A 22,525-nucleotide genomic window follows, 5' to 3' on the forward strand; every position below is an offset into this window, starting at 1 on the left:
AAAGAAATTAAAAACAGTCAAAATGACCCAACATGTTTCTGATAAGATTGGATGCAAATTTTATGCGGTTGAAATACTATCAGCTTTTATGACGTTGATAAAGATAGCACCTTTACAGACGGTCCCTAACCACACCTTAATTCTCTCAAGATGTCGGCTACTATTCCGTTTAACCCTTCTAAACAGTACAGTTCCAAAGTGACCTGCCATTTTGAAGTCCCCACCTTGTTACTGTCGAATTTGAGCCTTACAATAATCACACGTACTACAGCCTTCACTGCTATCGTCCTCATTACCACAACGTCTTTCCATTTCTGCCCTCTTTTTATTTTGCAGCTTCCCTCTTATTACATTAAACTCTGACATTGTCCTTATTTTCGCCCCTGAATGGATCGGAGTTCACTTTTTCTACGCAAGTTCCAATTAGCGAATGCCGCTAATTTGACGCGCTTGCACAGTTATGCCCAAAGTTTAGGCTTAAGCACTAATGGCAGATAAAAAATAATAATAATTATGCTAATAATAAAACAAAAGTTTAGTCTTTATTCAGCCCGCCACCCACTCACAATTCATCCAAATAATATTTCATGAGTCAACCCAGGCATCCCTACTACACACGTGTACACACACACACACACACACACACACACACACACACACACACACACACACACACACACACACACACACACACACACACACACACACACACACACACACACACACACACACACACACACACACACACACACACACACACACACACACACACAATCCCTGAATGAATAATCCCTAACATTATGTAGTCAAGGAAATTGTTGATCTAGAAATCCCTCGATAAGCAGTTTCATGCTTTTTTTTCTGATACAAACGTTGTTTCCTCAGTTTACAGTAGAAAAAGTGAATGAAATGAAAACAGGAATGAGAAAATGACACAAATAGTACTTTCTTTGTGTGCGTTTTGACTTGATATGATTGGACCACAGACGGATCCCGAGCTCTCAGGAAGTTGATATGATTGGACCACAGACGGGTCCCGGGCTCTCAGGAAGTTGATATGATTGGACCACAGACAGTTACCGAGCGCTCAGGAAGTTGATATGATTGGACCACAGACAGTTACCGAGCTCTCAGGAAGTTGATATGATTGGACCACAGACAGTTACCGAGCTCTCAGGAAGTTGATATGATTGGACCACAGACAGTTACCGAGCTCTCAGGAAGTTGATATGATTGGACCACAGACAGTTACCGAGCTCTCAGGAAGTTGATATGATTGGACCACAGACGGATACCGAGCTCTCAGGAAGTTGATATGATTGGACCACAGACGGATCCCGAGCTCTCAGGAAGTTGATATGATTGGACCACAGACGGATCCCGAGCTCTCAGGAAGTTGATATGATTGGACCACAGACGGATCCCGAGCACTCAGGGAACTAGACCAGAGTATTTAACTTGGAAAGGTAAGGTGCTAGGAGACCAAACCGGCAAGTCATTTTAATTGGAAAAGTAAAGCAAGTTAAAAGTGCAGTTCGAGACATTGAAAAACAAAGAAAGAAAAAAGTGAAACTGTCCCCCACACAATTATACACCGTCCACGGTTTACTAAGGTAATTCTGCCATTTATTTATTTAATTTGTATTTGTTATGTAAGTTGGGGCACAGTAAATCTCAAACTGCCCCATGCCACTCCAAACATTTACTGTATGTCAAGTATATCACCTATACATCACTGGGGGTATGGTAGAATAACAGGAAACGTAGAAAACTGGCCTTCTGTTTAAGCACACACCAGGGAGACTGAAGCAGACCCTTTGTGAAAAAGAACGCTTGTATCACATTTAAAAAGGCAAAAAAGGAACAGGCAAAGTCCAGCAAGATTTTATTGTCCTCTACGGCTCTTTTTCAGCTGATTCAGACCCCATTGCCTCTGAGAATATCAATTGTGTCCTTGTGGCAGACAGAGACAAACCGCCGGCCATGCAACTCCTGTTACCTATTATTTCCTTAGGGGATTGGCTCCCATAGAGGTCCTCTGTACTGTAGCCCAGGGAATCAGGATTTTTGTTGGACAGGAGGAGATAGTGACATGGCCGATGGAAACGCAGAGGGTGAGGTGTTGAACTCACCCCCCACTTTGTTGATTAGGAAATGGGCTGGACACAGACCTTTTCTGCTTATTAGCTAGGATAGGTAATATCGGGGGAGAGGGAAATATAGAGAGAGATGTAAAAGACAAAGAAGATGAAGAAGACCGCGACAAAGAAGAAGACAACAAAGAAGAAGAAAAAGACAATGACAAAGAAGAAGACAACAAAGAAGAAGAAAAAGACAATGACAAAGAAGAAGAAGAGGAAGAAACAGAAGGCCAATTACAAGGATGAAAAGGTTTCGTTGGTGAACTAATCTTGTTATTTTCTAAGCACTTTATAAGAATCTAATTATATTATCTAGTTCCTGGAAACAATGCTTCTTCATAGGATTATGGTATTTAAAGCCCTTGAGTTTGTACACATTTTGTTGTGTTACAGCCTGAAATCCATATTGCATTTTGACCAGTTCTCATTGACTGTATGGCTAACAGTAACTACCTACGTGACCCACTCTCTGTGAATGTTTGACAGTATTGTATGGCTAACAGTAACTCCCTACGTGACCCACTCTCTGTGAATGTTTGACAGTACTGTATGGCTAACAGTAACTCCCTACGTGACCCACTCTCTGTGAATGTTTAACAGTATTGTATGGCTAACAGTAACTACCTACGTGACCCACTCTCTGTGAATGTTTGACAGTACTGTATGGCTAACAGTAACTACCTACGTGACCCACTCTCTGTGAATGTTTGACAGTACTGTATGGCTAACAGTAACTACCTACGTGACCCACTCTCTGTGAATGTTTGACAGTATTGTATGGCTAACAGTAACTACCTACGTGACCCACTCTCTGTGAATGTTTAAGAGTATTGTATGGCTAACAGTAACTACCTACGTGACCAACTCTCTGTGAATGTTTGACAGTACTGTATGGCTAACAGTAACTACCTACGTGACCCACTCTCTGTGAATGTTTAAGAGTATTGTATGGCTAACAGTAACTACCTACGTGACCCACTCTCTGTGAATGTAACTTTGAATGTTTGACAGTACTGTATGGACGTGACCCACTCTCTAGTACTGTATGGCTAACAGTAACTCCCTACGTGACCCACTCTCTGTGAATGTTTGACAGTACTGTATGGCTAACAGTAACTACCTATATGACCAACTCTCTGTGAATGTTTGATAGTACTGTATGGCTAACAGTAACTACCTACGTGACCCACTCTCTGTGAATGTTTGACAGCTACAGTTGAGAGGAATGTCTATTAGGAAGTTTGGCTCACAAAAAGACCAATAGTAACGTTCACCAATAACTTTCACAAAACAAAGTAGAAATTCCACCGCTGGGCAACCTTCACCTTTTGAAATGTATTACTTATAAATAGCCTCAAGAGTTTTCACTCTACGAACATGGTCGTTAAAATGAATTCACGTTCAGATTTGGTGCAGCAATGGATACACACAAAAACAAAGTTGTTCTGTTTAACCACTGTGTCTCAGTGTGTTGAGTTGAGTCATTATCTTTGTGATTTCACTGTTTAGCTGTCCGTTAATCCACCACAGACTATTTTCCTCGTGCATTTTAGTATAGTAAAATGTACATCCCCGAGCCAACCATTCCTTTGGTCACAGTGGGTCTTTGTTCAAAGGCGTGAAGCCACATCAGATCTAACCTCAAAACCCAACACACCAGGAGGAATGAGAAGTTTTAATTCAATGTGGTAGCTATAAACTATAAAACATACCACGATCTGCAGTGACACTTCGCTGGACGTTACAGAGCTGTTATGTTGTCGTCCCCCCGTTCATCTTTAACATTTATAACAAGGTCAATTAAAAACTTGTTGCAGATCACAGTTGTCATGCATTTGGGAGTTGTCCACTGACTCATGTGGTTTGAGAACACTTTCAAAGCTAGGGTTTGGTAAACTATCGTTGTGTTTTCTCAGCAGCAGCAGAGATACAATGCTAACAGTGGAAGGGCGCAGCATCAATTTGGGAAACTCCAAAAATAAACCAAAAATATTCATCAAATTTCTCATAGAATGTTTTGTGCTTCAGCACAGAAAAAAGACATGCACTTATATCTGATAGCGTGGTTTGATGTGTTTCTGAATAGTGAACATTACCATAGGGTGGTTTAATGTGTTTCTGACTAGTGAACATTACCATAGGGTGGGTGAGGTGTTTCTGTCTAGTGGACATTACCATAGGGTGGGTGAGGTGTTTCTGACTAGTGGACATTACTATAGCGTGGGTGAGGTGTTTCTGTCTAGTGAACATTACCATAGCGTGGGTGAGGTGTTTCTGACTAGTGACCATTACCATAGGGTGGTTTAATGTGTTTCTGACTAGTGAACATTACCATAGCGTGGGTGAGGTGTTTCTGACTAGTGACCATTACCATAGGGTGGTTTAATGTGTTTCTGACTAGTGAACATTACCATAGGGTGGTTTAATGTGTTTCTGACTAGTGAACATTACCATAGCGTGGGTGAGGTGTTTCTGTCTAGTGACCATTACCATAGCGTGGGTGAGGTGTTTCTGACTAGTGAACATTACCATAGCGTGGGTGAGGTGTTTCTGACTAGTGAACATTACTATAGCGTGGGTGAGGTGTTTCTGTCTAGTGACCATTACCATAGCGTGGGTGAGGTGTTTCTGTCTAGTGACCATTACCATAGCGTGGGTGAGGTGTTTCTGTCTAGTGACCATTACCATAGCGTGGGTGAGGTGTTTCTGTCTAGTGACCATTACCATAGCGTGGGTGAGGTGTTTCTGTCTAGTGACCATTACCATAGCGTGGGTGAGGTGTTTCTGACTAGTGACCATTACCATAGCGTGGGTGAGGTGTTTCTGACTAGTGACCATTACCATAGCGTGGGTGAGGTGTTTCTGTCTAGTGACCATTACCATAGCGTGGTTTAATGTGTTTCTGACTAGTGAACATTACCATAGGGTGGTTTAATGTGTTTCTGACTAGTGAACTTTACCATAGGGTGGTTTAATGTGTTTCTGACTAGTGAACTTTACCATAGGGTGGTTTGATGTGTTTCTGAGTATTGAATGCTTAAACAGTATAAGTGAAAGGGGGATGCCTAGTCAGTTGTCCAACTAAAATTATTCAACTGAAATGTGTCTTCCGCATTTAACCCAACCCCTCTGAATCAGTGGTCTCTGTTTCAGTCTCTGCTTGACACCAATGAACACCAATGAACACCCCAAAATATCTTGTCATCTGCACTCCCTAAATCGTGGCATTGAACATTTCAGCAAACTTTTATCCCTCCATAACTGGCTACCAGACTATTGCAGCTCTGTGGGTGGAACATTTAGTGGCCATTTTGATACCTTCTGGAAACAAAGCTTGTTTTACAAGGAGGATGGGATCCACACAAATCATTTAGGTTCCTGGTTCCTTTCACAGCATTATAAGGAGGATGGGTTCCACCCAGAACCATTTTGGTTCCTGGATTCTTTCACAGCATTATAAGGTTGGACAATGATTTATCAATGACCCAAGCCCAGGTCAGGTAAAATTCCCACCATTGTGTCACTGAGTTGTCATAATGCTTCAGCACATATACATTATCCCAGGGGTTTTGGAAGACACAATGTATGTAACCTAATGTTTGTCTCTCTAACTGACCTGAATGCCTCTGCTGATCCTACAGCTATTGTATGCAATAATCATGTTTTATTTTATTTTACCTTTATTTAACTAGGCAAGTCAGTTAAGCAGAAGGGGACTAGGGTTCCAATTTGGGAACACCCCCCCCCCACGTTCAGCTGGAAGGTGGCGCATGGAACGCAAAAATATTCCTAAAAATATTTAACCTCCACACATTAACAAGTCCAATGGCTCAAATGAAAGATAAACACCTTGTTTATCTACCCAGCAAGTCAGATTTCTAAAATGTTTTACGGCGAAAACATAGCACATATTTATGTCAAACCACCACCGAAGACACAGCTAATTTGCATAGCCAAGTTGAAAAAAATATGCAATCAACAAACGCAGGATTAAAATAAAAATAATGCACTAACCTTTTGAAATCTTCATCAGATGACAGTAATATAACATGTTACACAGTACATTTATGTTTTTTTCAATAATATGCTATATATATCCATAAATCTCTATTTACAATGATGCATCGTTCAAAAAATGCTACTCAAATGTCCTGAGAAATGATAGCTCCGGCAGATAACGTCAGCTAACAAGGAATACACATCATAAACTTTGACTAAATATGCATGTTCTACATATATATAGTTAGATACACTTCTTCTGAATGCAATCGCTGTGTTACATTTATTTTTAACGTTACAGGTTTCGTTCACTAGGCTATACTATGAGTCGGCGCTCAAAAAGTAGCATTATGGCTCCTCTATCTTGGAGTCCACAGAAACCCAAATTTACCACATAAATATTCCCTTACCTTTGCTGTTCTTCCATCAGAAGACCTGGAAGGAATTATACTTACCAAAAACAGCGTTTAGTTTTGCAGTCTGTGTCTTTCGGTTCTCAAACACGACACATTTTGGTTGAAATGTAGCCAAAAGTCAAGTGGATGCGCACCAAAACGTTGAACTTACATATTATAGGTCGACTAAACTTGTCAAACGAAGTTCATAATCAAGCTTTAACATGTTATAAAGGTGTACAGCAATCGTGAGGACGAACAGAAACGCATGCATTGTATAATCGATCTTGGAAAAAAGACAGGACCGGAGCAGAGCGCGCATGAGAGTGACCTGTTTTTTCGCGTGACCGAAAGGTTTCGGCCCGCCAAAACTCTCGTGAGCGCGCGATTCTCACAATGAGAAGCCCCATTGGAAGCAGACATCGCGCTGAAGACAAAGAGACTGTTCCCAGACCTGTAAGTGCTTGGGAAGGGTGGAGGCGATGACGTCACAGTTGGGCCAACTTTTCTGATGACAAGAAAGAGTTTGGGAGAATGACTGCCCTGAGAGTACTGCTTTACATACAGACATAATTTAAACGGTTTTAGAAGCTTTAGAGTGTTTTCTATTCAATAATATTTTTTTTTGCACATATTAGCAACTTTTGACAAAGAAAAATTATGTTTACTATGGGCACGCAATTACTCCAGCGGGGGCAGTAAACAGCCCTATCCCCAACTTAAAGAACACATTCTTATTTTCAATGACAGCCTAGGAACAGTGGGTTAACTGCCTGTTCAGGGTCAGGTGCCTATGAACCAGAGTTATACTGTTAGCACTGAGGCGGTGTGCCCTAGAAAGAAGTCCACTGTGTGCAGCTCACCCTGCACTAACGTAAATAACATGAGCATGTCTACTTTGGCTAAGCTTCCCAGTTAAGCAATGAAAACAATCAAGCATCTCAGAAAAGCCCTAAAAATAGCTCATGATAACATATGTACCTTAAAAACAGGGTTAATGAAATCAATAATTTGTTAGTAACAGATGACATTCATAATCTGACAATTTCTGAAACTCACTCAGATAATACCTTTGATGATACAGAGGTAGCAATACATGGTTATAACATCTACAGGAAAGACGAAGGCAAAATTTGGAGGTGTTGCCATTTTATATTGAGAACCACATTCCTGTATAGCATAAAGAGGATCATCTTCCTCACCTAAAGACCATTATTGTGGGAAGCTGTTATAGACCACCAAGTGCTTACAGACAGTAAATGGATAACATGTGTGAAATACTTGATAATGTACAGTACCTGTCAACAGTTTGGACAGACCTACTCATTCAAGGGGTTTTTCTTTATTTTGACTATTTTATGACTATTTGTCTAATAGTAGTGAAGACATCAACACTATGAAATAACACATGTGGAATCATGTCGTAAAATCAGTGTTAAACAAATCAACATATATTTTATATTTTAGATTCTTCAAACTAGACACCCTTTGCCTAGATGACAGCTGTGCACACTCTTGGCATTCTCTCAACCAGCTTCACTTGCAATGCTTTTCCAACAGTCTTGAAGGAGTACATACATATGCTGAGCACTTGTTGACTGCTTTTCCTTGGTATTTGATATTTTATTAGGATCCCCATTAGCTGTTGCAAAAGCAGCAGCTACTCTTCCTGGGGTCCAAACAAAACATGAAACATAATACAGAATGGCATAATACAGAACATCATTAGACAAGAACAGCTCAAGGACAGAACTATATACATCCCTCACTCGGTGGTCCAACTCCTCCCAAACCAACTCAACTGGGTTGAGGTCAGGTGATTGTGGAGGCCAGGTCATCTGATGCAGCACTCCATTACTCTCCTTCTTAGTCAAATAGCCTTTACAATGCCTGGAGGTATGTTGGGTCATTGTCCTGTTGAAAACAAAAACCAGATGGGATGGCGTATCGCTGCAGAATGCTGTGGTAGCCATGCTGGTTAAGTGTGCCTTGAATTCTAAATAAATATATCACCAACAGTGTCACCAGGAATGTACCCCCACACCATCACATCCTCCTCCTCCATACTATGCGTTGGATACCACACCTGCGGAGATCATCGGTTCACCTATTCTGCGTCTCACGAAGACACAGTGGTTGGAACCAAAAATCTCTAATTTGGACTCATCAGACGAAAAGACAAATTTCCACCGGTCTAATGTCCATTGCGCGTGTTTCTTGGCCCAAGCCAGAATCAAGTGAAATCACTGCAACAATTAATTAAGAGCTGCAAATATTGTGAGGCCAGTTCGGTTAGACTTCAGTGAGGCTTTGACATTATTGATCATAGTCTACTGCTGGAAAAACGTATGTATTATGGCTTTAGCTCTTTATCCCTGCTATATTGTGGATAAAGAGTTACCTGTCTAACAGAACACAGAGGGTGTTCTTTAATTGAAGCCTCTCCAACATAATCCAGGTAGGATCAGTAATTCTCAGGGCAACTGTTTAGGCCCATTACTTTTTTCAATCTTTACTAATGACATGCCACTGGCGCTGAGTAAAGCCCGTGTGTCTATGTATGCGGATGACTCAACACTATACATGTCAGCTACTACAGCGACTGAAATGACTGCAACACTATACATGTCAGCTAAAACAGCGACTGAAATGACTGCAACACTATTCATGTCAGTTACTACAGCGACTGAAATGACTGCAACACTATTCATGTCAGTTACTACAGCAACTGAAATGACTGCAACACTATTCATGTCAGCTACTACAGTGACTGAAATGACTGCAACACTATACATGTCAGCTAAAACAGCGACTGAAATGACTGCAACACTATTCATGTCAGTTACTACAGCGACTGAAATGACTGCAACACTATACATGTCAGCTAAAACAGCGACTGAAATGACTACAACACTTAACAAAGAGTTGCAGTTAGTTTCAGAATGGGTGGCAAGGAATAAGTTAGTCCTAAATATAAAAAAATTAAATAAAAGCATTGTAATTTGGGACAAATCATTCACTAACCCTAAACGTCAACTAAATCTTGTAATAAATTACGTGGAAATTGAGCAAGTTGAGGTGACTAAACTGCTTGGAGTAACCCAGGATTATAAACGGTCATGGTCAAAACATATTGATACAACAGTAGCTAACATGGGGAGAAGTCTGTCTACAATACAGTGCCTGCTCTGCCTTCTAACCAGCACTGTCAACAAGGCAGGTCCTACAGGCCCAAGTTCTGCCTTCTTACCAACACTGTCAACAAGGCAGGTCCTACAGGCCCTAGTTTCTACCTTCTTACCAGCACTGTCAACAAGGCAGGTCCTACAGGCCCTAGTTTCTACCTTAACAACACTGTCAACAAGGCAGGTCCTACAGGTTCTAGTTTCTACCTTCTTACCAGCACTGTCAACAAGGCAGGTCCTACAGGTCCAAGTTCTGCCACACCTGGGATATCAGTCGTGTGGTCAGGTCCAACAAAGAAGGACTTAGGAAAATGACATTTGTCTCAGAGCAGGGCAGCACGGCTGGCCCTTAATAGTACACAGAGAGCTAACATTAATAACATGAATGTAAGTCTCACATGGCTCAAAGTGGAAGAGAGATTTACTTCATCATTAACTTGTTTTTGTAAGAAGTGTTGACGTGTTGAATTCACAGAGGTGTCTGTTTAAACTATTACCACACAGCTTGTTCCCCCCATGCATATCCCACAACACATGCCACCAGAGGTCTCTTCACAATCCGTAAGCCAAGAACTATGGGAGGTGCACAGTACTACATAGAGCCATGACTACATGGAACTCTATTCCATAGTACTACATAGAGCCACGACTACATGGAACTCTATTCCACAGTACTACATAGAGCCATGACTACATGGAACTCTATTCCACAGTACTATATAGAGCCATGACTACATGGAACTCTATTCCACAGTACTACATAGAGCCATGACTACATGGAACTCTATTCCACACTACTACATAGAGCCATGACTACATGGAACTCTATTCCACAGTACTACATAGAGCCATGACTACATGGAACTCTATTCCATAGTACTACATAGAGCCACGACTACATGGAACTCTATTCCACAGTACTACATAGAGCCATGACTACATGGAACTCTATTCCACAGTACTATATAGAGCCATGACTACATGGAACTCTATTCCACAGTACTACATAGAGCCATGACTACATGGAACTCTATTCCACACTACTACATAGAGCCATGACTACATGGAACTCTATTCCACAGTACTACATAGAGCCATGACTACATGGAACTCTATTCCACAGTACTACATAGAGCCATGACTACATGGAACTCTATTCCACAGTACTACATAGAGCCATGACTACATGGAACTCTATTCCACAGTACTACATAGAGCCATGACTACATGGAACTCTATTCCACAGTACTACATAGAGCCATGACTACATGGAACTCTATTCCACAGTACTACATAGAGCCATGACTACATGGAACTCTATTCCACAGTACTACATAGAGCCATGACTACATGGAACTCTATTCCACAGTACTACATAGAGCCATGACTACATGGAACTCTATTCCACAGTACTACATAGAGCCATGACTACATGGAACTCTATTCCACAGTACTACATAGAGCCACGACTACATGGAACTCTATTCCACAGTACTACATAGAGCCATGACTACATGGAACTCTATTCCACAGTACTACATAGAGCCATGACTACATGGAACTCTATTCCACAGTACTACATAGAGCCATGACTACATGGAACTCTATTCCACATCAGGAAACTGATGCAGCAGGAGAATCAGATTGATAAACAGATACAAATACACCTTATGGAACAGTGGGGACGACACACACACACACACACACACACACACACACACACACACACACACACACACACACACACACACACACACACACACACACACACACACACACACACACACACACACACACACACACACACACAGGCACACATACACATGATAAAACATGCACTATACACACAGGAACACATGGATGTTGTATTGTAGATATGTGATGGTGGAGTAGAGGTCTGAGGGAATACACTAAATGTATTGGGTAAAGTGTTTTGAAATGTAAGGTCTTGTCATATTTTTTTCTGTCTATAACTGCCTTAAATGTTGCTGCACCCCAGGAAGAGTAATTGCTGGCTTTGAGGGAACTAATGGGGATCCATAATAAACCACAGGAAGAGTAGCTGCAACCTGACCAGTCCTTTTGCGAGTCCTGATGTGGGGTCCCAAGAGCCCAGCGGTGAAATGGTAATATGGACCATTTGACACTGTCAAAACAGTCCTGTTAGTCAAGTCCTGTCAGATCACTGAGAAACAGTCCTCTTACTGAAACGTCCAGTCCTGTCAGCTCACTGAGAAACAGTCCTGTTAGTCAAGCATCCAGTCCTGTCAGCTCACTGAGAAACAGTCAAGCGTCCAGTCCTGTCAGCTCACTGAGAAACAGTCAAGCGTCCTGTCCTGTCAGCTAACCATAGTGGTTAGAGCTTTGGACTAGTAACCAAAAGTTTGCAAGATCAAATTCAGTCTCTCTACCAAATTCAAGGTAAAAAATATGCCGTTCTACCCCTGAACAAGGCAGTTAACCTGCCTAGGAACCCCGTTCTGCTTGCGGAACCCCTCGCCAACAGCCAATGAAATTGCAGGGCGCCAAATACAAGTATTAGGCACCATTTTAAAGATAAAATGCTCGTTAATCAAGCCACAGTGTCTGATTTCAAAAATGCTTTACAGCGAAAGCTCCACAAACGATTATGTTAGGTCACCACCAACTGACAGAAAAATGCAGCTATTTTTCCAGCTGAAGAGAGGAGTCACAAAAAGCACAAATAGAGATAAAATGAATCACTAACTTTGGATGATCTTCCTCAGATGGCAATCATAGGACATCATATTACACAATATATGTATGTTTTGTTTGATAATGTTCATATTTATATCCAAAAATCTTATTTTATATTGGCACGTTATGTTCAGTAGTTTCCAAAACATGCAGTGATATTGCAGAGAGCAACATGAATTCACAGAAATACTCATTATAAATGTTGATGAAAATTAAAGTGTTATGCATGGAACTTTAGATACACTTCTCCTTAACCTTTTTGGGATAGGGGGCAGCATTTTCACTTTTGGACTTTTACTCAGTCCCAGATGCTAATATATGCATATTATTATTAGTATTGGATAGAAAAAACTCTGAAGTTTCTAAAACTGTTTGAAGGACATCTGTGAGTATAACAAAACTCACACGGCAGGCAAAAACCTGAGAAAAATCCAACCAGGAAGTGGGACATCTGAGGTTTGTAGTTTTTCAAAGCTTGGCCTACTGAATACACATTGCATGAGGTTGCACTTCCTACGGCTTCCATTAGATGTCAACCATCTTCTGAAACTTGAATGAGGATTCTACTATAAAGGAGACCTCTTTGAGTCAGTCGTCTGGCAGAGAGCCTTGGTCTCATGACGCGCGTTCCCGACAGAGTTACCTCTCGTTCCAGTGCTTTTTCTGAAGACAACGGAATTCTCCGGTTGGAACATTATTGATGTTTTATGTTAAAAACATCCTAACGATTGATTCCATACATCGTTTGACATGTTTCTAAAGGACTGTAACAGAACTTTTCGAGGTTTTGTCTGGATGAAGGGCCAGCGCCTCATGAAGATGGATTACTGGGCAGAATATGCTAACAACAAGTGGCCATTTGGACATTTGGACATTTATTTCCATTTATGTCCAACTAGCTTCTTTTGTCAGGGCGTTTGGTAAACAAATCCAAAAGCACGTTCAGGTCCAGTCGGTCGAAAAGTTATAAAAGTTATTTTTCAGGTCAAAGAATCTTGTCAAACTAAGTATAGAATCAATCTGTCACTCTACCAGCCTCTCTACCCTTCACTGTACCAGTCTCTCTACCTTTCACTCTCCCAGTCTCTCTACCCTTCACTGTACCAGTCTCTCTACCCTTCACTGTACCAGTCTCTCTACCCTTCACTGTACCAGTCTCTCTACCCTTCACTGTACCAGTCTCTCTACCCTTCACTGTACCAGTCTCTCTACCTTTCACTCTCCCAGTCTCTCTACCCTTCACTCTCCCCGTCTCTCTACCCTTCACTGTACCAGTCTCTCTACCCTTCACTCTCCCCGTCTCTCTATCCTTCACTGTACCAGTCTCTCTACCTGTCACTCTCCCCGTCTCTCTATCCTTCACTGTACCAGTCTCTCTACCTGTCACTGTACCAGTCTCTCTACCCTTCACTGTACCAGTCTCTCTACCCTTCACTCTCCCCATCTCTCTATCCTTCACTGTACCAGTCTCTCTACCTGTCACTCTCCCCGTCTCTCTATCCTTCACTCTCCCCGTCTCTCTATCCTTCACTGTACCAGTCTCTCTATCCTTCACTGTACCAGTCTCTCTACCCTTCACTCTCCCCGTCTCTCTATCCTTCACTGTACCAGTCTCTCTACCTGTCACTCTCCCCGTCTCTCTATCCTTCACTGTACCAGTCTCTCTACCTGTCACTGTACCAGTCTCTCTACCCTTCACTCTCCCCGTCTCTCTACCTGTCACTCTCCCCGTCTCTCTATCCTTCACTGTACCAGTCTCTCTATCCTTCACTGTACCAGTCTCTCTACCCTTCACTGTACCAGTCTCTCTACCCTTCACTGTACCAGTCTCTCTATCCTTCACTGTACCAGTCTCTCTACCTGTCACTGTACCAGTCTCTCTACCTGTCACTCTCCCAGTCTCTCTACCCTTCACTGTACCAGTCTCTCTACCTGTCACTCTCCCAGTCTCTCTACCCTTCACCCTCCCCATCTCTCTACCCTTCACTGTACCAGTCTCTCTACCCTTCACTGTACCAGTCTCTCTACCTGTCACTGTACCAGTCTCTCTACCCTTCACTGTACCAGTCTCTCTACCCTTCACTCTCCCCGTCTCTCTACCCTTCACTGTACCAGTCTCTCTACCTGTCACTCTCCCCATCTCTCTACCCTTCACTGTACCAGTCTCTCTACCCTTCACTGTACCAGTCTCTCTACCCTTCACTGTACCAGTCTCTCTACCCTTCACTCTCCCCGTCTCTCTACCCTTCACTGTACCAGTCTCTCTACCTGTCACTCTCCCCGTCTCTCTACCCTTCACTGTACCAGTCTCTCTACCTGTCACTCTCCCCATCTCTCTACCCTTCACTGTACCAGTCTCTCTACCCTTCACTCTCCCCGTCTCTCTACCCTTCACTGTACCAGTCTCTCTACCCTTCACTCTCCCCGTCTCTCTATCCTTCACTGTACCAGTCTCTCTACCTGTCACTCTCCCCGTCTCTCTATCCTTCACTGTACCAGTCTCTCTACCTGTCACTGTACCAGTCTCTCTACCCTTCACTGTACCAGTCTCTCTACCCTTCACTCTCCCCATCTCTCTATCCTTCACTGTACCAGTCTCTCTACCTGTCACTCTCCCCGTCTCTCTATCCTTCACTCTCCCCGTCTCTCTATCCTTCACTGTACCAGTCTCTCTATCCTTCACTGTACCAGTCTCTCTACCCTTCACTCTCCCCGTCTCTCTATCCTTCACTGTACCAGTCTCTCTACCTGTCACTCTCCCCGTCTCTCTATCCTTCACTGTACCAGTCTCTCTACCTGTCACTGTACCAGTCTCTCTACCCTTCACTCTCCCCGTCTCTCTACCTGTCACTCTCCCCGTCTCTCTATCCTTCACTGTACCAGTCTCTCTATCCTTCACTGTACCAGTCTCTCTACCCTTCACTGTACCAGTCTCTCTACCCTTCACTGTACCAGTCTCTCTATCCTTCACTGTACCAGTCTCTCTACCTGTCACTGTACCAGTCTCTCTACCTGTCACTCTCCCAGTCTCTCTACCCTTCACTGTACCAGTCTCTCTACCTGTCACTCTCCCAGTCTCTCTACCCTTCACTCTCCCCGTCTCTCTACCCTTCACTGTACCAGTCTCTCTACCTGTCACTCTCCCCATCTCTCTACCCTTCACTGTACCAGTCTCTCTACCCTTCACTGTACCAGTCTCTCTACCCTTCACTGTACCAGTCTCTCTACCCTTCACTCTCCCCGTCTCTCTACCCTTCACTGTACCAGTCTCTCTACCTGTCACTCTCCCCGTCTCTCTACCTTTCACTGTACCAGTCTCTCTACCTGTCACTCTCCCCATCTCTCTACCCTTCACTGTACCAGTCTCTCTACCCTTCACTCTCCCCGTCTCTCTACCCTTCACTGTACCAGTCTCTCTACCCTTCACTCTCCCCGTCTCTCTACCCTTCACTGTACCAGTCTCTCTACCCTTCACTCTCCCCGTCTCTCTACCCTTCACTGTACCAGTCTCTCTACCTGTCACTCTCCCCATCTCTCTACCCTTCACTGTACCAGTCTCTCTACCCTTCACTGTACCAGTCTCTCTACCCTTCACTGTACCAGTCTCTCTACCCTTCACTCTCCCCGTCTCTCTACCCTTCACTGTACCAGTCTCTCTACCTGTCACTCTCCCCTTCTCTCTACCCTTCCCTGTACCAGTCTCTCTACCTGTCACTCTCCCCATCTCTCTACCCTTCACTGTACCAGTCTCTCTACCCTTCACTGTACCAGTCTCTCTACCCTTCACTGTACCAGTCTCTCTACCCTTCACTGTACCAGTCTCTCTACCCTTCACTCTCCCCGTCTCTCTACCCTTCACTGTACCAGTCTCTCTACCCTTCACTGTACCAGTCTCTCTACCCTTCACTGTACCAGTCTCTCTACCCTTCACTGTACCAGTCTCTCTACCCTTCACTGTACCAGTCTCTCTACCCTTCACTGTACCAGTCTCTACCCTCTACCTGTCACTCTCCCAGTCTCTCTACCTTCACTGTCCCAGTCTCTCTACCCTTCACTGTCCCAGTCTCTCTACCCTTCACTCTCCCAGTCTCTCTACCCTTCACTCTCCCCGTCTCTCTATCCTTCACTGTACCAGTCTCTCTACCTTCACTCTCCCCGTCTCTCTATCCTTCACTGTACCAGTCTCTCTACCTTCACTGTACCAGTCTCTCTACCCTTCCTGTACCACTGTACCCTTCAGTCTCTCTATCCTTCACTGTACCAGTCTCTCTCTCACTCTACCCTTCACTCTCCCCGTCTCTCTATCCTTCACTGTACCAGTCTCTCTACCTGTCACTACCCTTCCCCGTCTCTCTATCCTTCTCCATCCCTCACTCTCCCCGTCTCTCTATCCTTCACTGTACCAGTCTCTCTATCCTGTCACTGTACCAGTCTCTCTACCCTTCACTCTCCCCGTCTCTCTACCTGTCACTCTCCCCGTCTCTCTATCCTTCACTGTACCAGTCTCTCTATCCTTCACTGTACCAGTCTCTCTACCCTTCACTGTACCAGTCTCTCTACCCTTCACTGTACCAGTCTCTCTATCCTTCACTGTACCAGTCTCTCTACCTGTCACTGTACCAGTCTCTCTACCTGTCACTCTCCCAGTCTCTCTACCCTTCACTGTACCAGTCTCTCTACCTGTCACTCTCCCAGTCTCTCTACCCTTCACTCTCCCCGTCTCTCTACCCTTCACTGTACCAGTCTCTCTACCCTTCACTCTCCCCGTCTCTCTACCCTTCACTGTACCAGTCTCTCTACCTGTCACTCTCCCCATCTCTCTACCCTTCACTGTACCAGTCTCTCTACCCTTCACTGTACCAGTCTCTCTACCCTTCACTGTACCAGTCTCTCTACCCTTCACTCTCCCCGTCTCTCTACCCTTCACTGTACCAGTCTCTCTACCTGTCACTCTCCCCGTCTCTCTACCCTTCACTGTACCAGTCTCTCTACCCTTCACTCTCCCCGTCTCTCTACCCTTCACTGTACCAGTCTCTCTACCTGTCACTCTCCCCATCTCTCTACCCTTCACTGTACCAGTCTCTCTACCCTTCACTGTACCAGTCTCTCTACCCTTCACTGTACCAGTCTCTCTACCCTTCACTCTCCCCGTCTCTCTACCCTTCACTGTACCAGTCTCTCTACCTGTCACTCTCCCCGTCTCTCTACCCTTCACTGTACCAGTCTCTCTACCTGTCACTCTCCCCATCTCTCTACCCTTCACTGTACCAGTCTCTCTACCCTTCACTGTACCAGTCTCTCTACCCTTCACTGTACCAGTCTCTCTACCCTTCACTCTCCCCGTCTCTTTACCCTTCACTGTACCAGTCTCTCTACCTGTCACTCTCCCCGTCTCTCTACCCTTCACTGTACCAGTCTCTCTACCTGTCACTCTCCCCGTCTCTCTACCCTTCACTGTACCAGTCTCTCTACCTGTCACTCTCCCAGTCTCTCTACCCTTCACTGTACCAGTCTCTCTACCCTTCACTGTACCAGTCTCTCTACCCTTCACTGTACCAGTCTCTCTACCCTTCACTGTACCAGTCTCTCTACCTGTCACTCTCCCCATCTCTCTACCCTTCACTGTACCAGTCTCTCTACCCTTCACTGTACCAGTCTCTCTACCCTTCACTCTCCCCGTCTCTCTACCCTTCACTGTACCAGTCTCTCTACCTGTCACTCTCCCCATCTCTCTACCCTTCACTGTACCAGTCTCTCTACCTGTCACTCTCCCCATCTCTCTACCCTTCACTGTACCAGTCTCTCTACCCTTCACTGTACCAGTCTCTCTACCCTTCACTGTACCAGTCTCTCTACCCTTCACTGTACCAGTCTCTCTACCCTTCACTGTACCAGTCTCTCTACCCTTCACTCTCCCTGTCTCTCTACCCTTCACTGTACCAGTCTCTCTACCTGTCACTCTCCCCGTCTCTCTATCCTTCACTCTCCCAGTCTCTCTATCCTTCACTGTACCAGTCTCTCTATCCTTCACTGTACAAGTCTCTCTATCCTTCACTGTACCAGTCTCTCTACCCTTCACTCTCCCAGTCTCTCTATCCTTCACTGTACCAGTCCTCTCCCAGGCCTAATGTCAGATATTCATAGAATGCCACAACATTACTAATACTAAACATTAATACTTTCCTGGAGGAAGCTCAAACCCTTCCTTCACTAAATCTGGTCATTAGGGCGGCAGGGTAGCCTAGTGGTTAGAGCGTTGGACTCGTAACCGAAAGGTTGCAAGTTTGAATCCTCGAGCTGACAAGGTACAAATCTGTCTGCTCCTGAACAAGGCAGTTAACCCACTGTCATTGAAAATAAGAATTTGTTCTTAACTGACTTGCCTAGTAAAATAAAGGTAAAATAAAAAATTATAGTGATACAAATGGAAATTCTGGTAAATGATTCCATAGGTGCTCCGAGATTCCTGATTATGTTCCCAAAACATTCCTGGAGTCCCTGAGAAGATGTCCCCATCCCCAGATACACGGCTGCTGCCATTCTAAGTGGAGAAGCCTGAGAGTTGCTACTCTTCCATGTCCATGTGCTATTAAAAAACATGCATAATCCATAATCTTCTATATCCTGCCTTATTAAGAGGCCTTGGTTTCACTCTGGAACTCTCACCAGAGAGAGATAGAGAGAGAGAGAGAGAGATGGGGACAGAGAGAGAGGGAGAGAGAGAGAGAGAGAGAGAGAGAGAGAGAGAGAGAGAGAGAGAGAGAGAGAGAGAGAGAGTAATGTAATTGTTTCCAGTATAAAGTACTATGCACAAATGAGAGTCAGGTGGAATCAATCTAGAGAAAGTCCTCCAGAGTGCCCTCATCCATCCCTTTTCCCTTCTCCATCTTTTACGGACAGGACTGTGGTTAAGCCTGGTCACCAAGAACGTGTTCACCACGCGGAACCATGTAGAAACATGTCCACAGTATTCTAGTGACACTCGCCTTGAGCAAACACAACGGAGAATCTCTAAGACCGTAGTCGAGCCCAAGTTTCTGTATGGGATGGCGTTTGTTTCAGGAAGTGAGGTAAGTATAATGGTCCTTTGAGTCGTTTACAGTTATCTTTTGCTACATTGACCTTTGACCTCAGTCTTTTTTTCATGAAGTATATGGAACAGCTTTGTAAAAGATTCAACTGACTTGTGCGGTTATAAGTGCGACAACGCTCATCTGATCTACCATTGTCTTTGGACACCCATTGTATCAATGTGGCATCTCTTCCATGGTTTCCTATAGTCGGGCACACGTGCAATCCATTTGTTACAAACATTCACTCTCTCTCTCTCTCTCTCTCTCTCTCTCTCTCTCTGTCTCCGTCTCCCTCCCTCCCGCATAACAAAGTGATCTAAGTGCAGCAATTGTCCCTTATTCGTTTTGATCCAGATGGATTGTGGAGGGAACTGAGGCCCATTCAAAGCCAATGGCAGAGGAAAACAGGCCACGTTAGATTTAATGTAATTGCTTTGGTTAAACAGACTGAGAAACATATGAGAGGCATTCACTTTCCAGATTCACACTGAGAAACATATGAGAGGCATTCACTTTCCAGATTCACACTGAGAAACATAAAAGAGGCCTTCGCTTTCCAGATTCACACTGAGAAACAGATAAGAGACCTTCGCTTTCCAGATTCACACTGAGAAACATATAAGAGACCTTCGCTTTCCAGATGTTTTTTCTCTTCTCCTCGCTTTGTCACTTCCACGGAAGGACACTACACGGTTCTACAGAGGTGTGGTATTTTCAAGTACCTGCATTCCCTTGGCTGGATAATGGACCTTAGTGTTGAGAAACGAGGAGACAAGAGTTTGTTGCTAGAAAGTGGATGTGTGTGTAGAATGTGGGGGAATGGGTGGAGGCAACCAGTTGGATGTGTAGTTAAATCAAAACCATGACTGAGAATATTACAGGAGAGATACACAGTGTCAGGGGAAAACAATAGGCATCAACCCCAAATTAAAGTTCATGACATGGCGTTAAAACAGGGTTTGGCGAGGAGAGGGAGGCGACAGCTGTCACATCTCGCGTGTAACGGTGAACAGTAAACAAGACGTCATGGTTACGGGCTGCTGAGGGAGGGGGTTAACGTTGAAGGGTCAAGAGCTCCTTAGAGAAGCCCCCCCCCCCACCTCCCAAAAAAACTTGCTAGATTCTAATTTGCTTAAAGGGCGATGCAAGTATACAATATGAATGAATGCAATCACTCCTCATTACAGATTATAAAACCTTTAACCCACAACATTTGTTACTATCATTTGATTTTACATTGGGGGACAATATAATATCAAACTGATTCATCAGGAGTCCACTTATGGAAGAACATTACCCATTCTATGTATAACATTACCCATTCCATGTATCACATTACCCATTCTATGTATAACATTACCAATTGTATGTATAACATTACCCATTCTATGTATCACATTACCCATTCTATGTATAACATTACCCATTCCATGTATAACATTACCCATTCTATGTATAACATGACCCATTCTATTTATAACATTACTCATTCTATGTATAACATGACCCATTCTATTTATAACATTACTCATTCTATGTATAACATGACCCATTCTATGTATAACATGACCCATTATATGTAGAACATTACCCATTATATGTAGAACATTACATTTGTCATCACATAGCACCAACCAGATCACAACGTTACCCATTCTATGTAGAATTCTATGCAGAACATTAATGTTCTATGTAGAACATTACCCATTCTATGTAGAACATTAACCATTATATGTAGAACATTAACCATTCTATTTAGAACATTAACCATTCTATTTAGAACATTACCCATTCTATGTAGAACATTACCCATTCTATTTAGAACATTACCCATTCTATGTAGAACATTACCCATTACATTTAGAACATTACCCATTCTATGTATAACATTACCCATTCTATGTATAACATTACCCATTCTATGTATAACATGACCCATTCTATTTATAACATTACTCATTCTATGTATAACATGACCCATTCTATGTATAACATGACCCATTCTATGTAGAATTCTATGCAGAACATTAATGTTCTATGTAGAACATTACCCATTCTATGTATAACATTACCCATTATATTTAGAACATTACCCATTCTATGTATAACATTACCCATTCTATGTATAACATTACCCATTCTATGTATAACATTACCCATTCTATGTATAACATTACCCATTCTATGTAGAACATTACCCATTCTATGTAGAACATTACCCATTATATTTAGAACATTACCCATTCTATTTATAACATGACCCATTATATTTAGAACATTACCCATTCTATTTAGAACATTACCCATTATATTTAGAACATTACCCATTATATTTAGAACATTACCCATTCTATTTAGAACATTACCCATTCTATGTATAACATTACCCATTCTATGTATAACATTACCCATTCTTGGCCCTAAACTGTAACTGAACAGAAAATTAGACAAAAAAGACTTTCAGTCAAACAGCACCAACAAGATCACAATAAAGAACTGTTGTGTGTCCCAATTCTGTTATCCTAACCACTACACATCATATCCATAACAGCTGGGCTCGGTCCTCTGCTGGACGCCGTCTGCTTGGTGTGTCGGTCACATGGCCTAGTGAGAACCTGCAGGAGAAGGAAGGAGCAGGGGTTTATTTTGACAAATTGCAAATTGGGCCTTTCTGTTTTTCAGCTTCACCTGACCAGAAAGACCGGAGAGAGACCAGAGAGAGAGCAGAAAGTGGAGAGCAGGCCCAGACAGAAGTAGAGAGACTAGAGCAGAGAGCAGACAGAAGTAGAGAGACTAGAGCAGAGAGCAGACAGAAGTAGAGAGACTAGAGCAGAGAGCAGACAGAAGTAGAAAGACTAGAGCAGAGAGCAGGCAGAAGTAGAGCGACTAGAGACTAGAGCAGAGAGCAGACAGAAGTAGAGAGACTAGAGCAGAGACCAGAGAGCAGAGACCAGAGAGCAGGGAGCAGGCCCAGACAGAAGTAGAGAGACTAGAGCAGAGACCAGAGAGCAGAG

At 43.4% G+C, this 22,525-nt stretch overlaps 1 protein-coding gene across 1 annotated transcript in view; it reads left to right on the plus strand.

The window, feature by feature from the left end:
* The first annotated feature begins 1,445 nt into the window (after positions 1–1,445).
* The window catches only part of LOC123991077, a 46,770-nt gene continuing 25,690 nt past the window's right edge, over positions 1,446–22,525 (plus strand). Inside the window, exon 1 of the mRNA XM_046292257.1 lies at positions 1,446–1,613. The gene's annotated coding sequence lies outside the window, so the exon portion shown is untranslated. The remainder of the gene's footprint in view (positions 1,614–22,525) is intronic.

Source organism: Oncorhynchus gorbuscha, linkage group LG02 (genome assembly GCF_021184085.1).
Source record: "Oncorhynchus gorbuscha isolate QuinsamMale2020 ecotype Even-year linkage group LG02, OgorEven_v1.0, whole genome shotgun sequence".
NCBI classification, from domain to species: domain Eukaryota; kingdom Metazoa; phylum Chordata; class Actinopteri; order Salmoniformes; family Salmonidae; genus Oncorhynchus; species Oncorhynchus gorbuscha.